This window comes from Mastomys coucha, chromosome X, assembly GCF_008632895.1.
Source record: "Mastomys coucha isolate ucsf_1 chromosome X, UCSF_Mcou_1, whole genome shotgun sequence".
In the NCBI taxonomy this organism is placed as follows: domain Eukaryota; kingdom Metazoa; phylum Chordata; class Mammalia; order Rodentia; family Muridae; genus Mastomys; species Mastomys coucha.
The window spans coordinates 150,948,595-150,951,247 of NC_045030.1; the positions used below are offsets into that span (position 1 = coordinate 150,948,595).

The following is a 2,653-nucleotide window of genomic DNA, read 5'->3' on the forward strand; positions in this document are numbered from 1 at the left end:
CGTATGCAAATATCTTAGCACCATTTCCATCAACGTCTACTTAAAGGAGTAGCTCTCTACCATTGGTATGTCCCCCTCATCTATCAGTGTCTATTTCGTCTTCCCGGCCACCCGGCCGAGCTGTAAGATGCACATTTAAAGTCGGTCACGACCCGGCCTGCGCTCTCCGCAGGAGAAGCCGCTCCCTCAGGAGGCTCCGGACCGGATAGGGCGGGGCCGTAGGCCAGGACCTGGGTGAGGCCGCGCCCGCCGGACCTGCCACCCGACGACTAGGTCTCTTTACACCAACATTACCACAGACATGTAAGGAATACATCACAGTACTACAGTTAGAGCAGCCCCAGCATTACTAGGCTATAAGTGTAACTCTCAAACCTAGGACAAATGTCTGAGGTGCCTATTTAACATATCAAAGGGAACCTGTCTTCTAGGATCTCCCAGCATCCCACAATCCCGATCTGTTACAGGGTATGGCTGACATACTCCACCCCCTACCCTGAACTCTCCAATCCAGGGGCTGCATTGTCCTTCTCCCAGCTGCCCGTTCCTTTATAATCCAGCCATTTTGGTCAGCAGGTCCTTTTTGTTTACACTTTACCCTCCTGGTCTCCTGGTCTCCTGGTCTCCTGACCCTCCCCTCTGCCTCTCCTCACATGGCTCAGCTCAGGGTCATATTTACTCTGGATTACCCAGCTGAAACTGTCTCTGCCTATGCTCTCCCTTTTACCTACAATAAACCTCATGCCTTCCTTTTTAATTTTTTTCATTAGGAAATTTCCAACTCCAATTTTCTTTTCTTCTTTCTTTCTTTCTTTCTTTCTTTCTTTCTTTCTTTCTTTCTTTTTGAATTCAGTTCTTTATAAAGTCCCTTGTAAAAACAAAACAGAATAAAAACAAACCTTAAAGGGTAGGGCGAATTTATAAAAAGGAAAGGAAAGGAAGAAGACAGAGTGATCCACTGCTTCTCCTCAGACTTCTCTTGAGCCTCGTCTCTGGTCTCCCTCACTGAAAGGGCTCCCAGCTTCTCAGCCATTATCATTTTTGCCTGGTCCTTACTTTTCTCTCACTTCAATTCCTTTCCTGCATTCTTCAAACTTTGTTTTGAACTTTTGTCCATTCTCAGCGTTTAGGAAGCAGATGACGAACAGCTCAGGCTTGGGGCACTCATCAACAAAGTCGGCGTAGGTATTCCAGACCCAGGCTCCGTCACTGCCAGCATTCAGCTTTAGCTCCATCATTGGTGTGATATAGTGGTTGGCACAAATCTTCAAGGTTTTTGTCCCTTCTCATGAGAAGGCGGATGGTCCCTTTCTCCTTATGCTTCAGAAACTTGACATCTCCAGTGCCTCAATCCTTCCATTCTGGGAGGTCATTCTCTGAAGCAAAGTGGAACAGCTTTGCACGCATCTTAAAAAGTTCCTCTTCATCTTCCTCCAGCTTTTTTTTTTTTTTTTAGGTTTTTTCGAGACAGGGTTTCTCTGTATAGCCCTGGCTGTCCTGGAACTCACTCTGTAGACCAGGCTGGCCTCGAACTCAGAAATCCTCCTGACTCTGCCTCCCAATTGCTGGGATTAAAGGCATGTGCTACCACACCCGGTTTTCCTCCAGCGTTTTAATTTCTTGCTCAGGAAGAGAAACTATTGGCTCGAACTGGGGGTCATGGTTGGACTCATCTGCATTCTCTGTGGAAGTATCATGGTCCTAGTGGCTGTCCTGTGTAGAGAAGGTAGAAGTGATGCTATTGGCTGGTGGACTTGGTCCACAATGAGCATCATCAATCACAAATGGCACTTTGGCAGTTGCCATGGGGGCACTTGGATGGCGGCTTGACTAGCTCAGGCATCCCTGGCTCGGCGGCCTCTGGGCAGCTATTCGCAGCTCCTTTCCTCCAAGTCTGGCAGTGTCTCCTGCCCATCTGCTCTTCCCTGCGCCCCCAACTCCAATTTTCTTATAAACTATTTTATATATGTGGTCCAGTGTTTTTGATAAGAACCCATTATATAGGATGTCATGTCATTCCACCGTATCAGACTGTAGTTCCGGGCCAAAATTAGACCTAGGCATACAATTCTGCTGAGAGAACTGAGGCAGGCTTCTAATTGGCAGTTCAGGAGACTAGGTCTAGATCTGTTTCTAAGAACTGGGAAAGTCCAGGCAAGTCAGTTACTGGAAAAACTCCAGACATCAGGCAGCCAATCAGAAACTGTCCCACCGTTAGAAGTTGCCCTGCCACCTGGTCTGAGGCAAGGGCAATGGGTCAGCAACAGTTTCCTGGCTTGGTCAGTAATAGTTTCCAGCCCCCTAAATCCCCAGCAATGGTTCTGGAATGTCCCTAGATATAGAGCCAACCAATTAAGATAAAGGTCATCTACCCTTCCCTGGAATTTCCCTAATGTGCTTTAAATTGGACTTGTGAGCTCACTTGGGCATCTCTGTCTTGGTAAATGGTAGAACCCAGCATGCTAGACTCCTGTAGAATAAAAGCCTCGTTGCATTTGCATACTATTTGAGTCTGGAGTATCATTCTTTGGTGAATCATGGACCCTTACACTGCATGATACAGAAGTGCTTGTGGACTCCCTCCCCTTAGCCCAGAGAGTTTCGAAGGCAAAACAGTGCCTCAGACCCAGGACTGTGGATCCCACCTGTGGAG

At 47.5% G+C, this 2,653-nt stretch overlaps 1 pseudogene; it reads right to left on the minus strand.

Moving 5' to 3' along the window:
• Positions 1–145: 145 nt before the first annotated feature.
• On the minus strand, positions 146–1,806 carry LOC116099256 (annotated as a pseudogene).
• Positions 1,807–2,653: the final 847 nt, after the last annotated feature.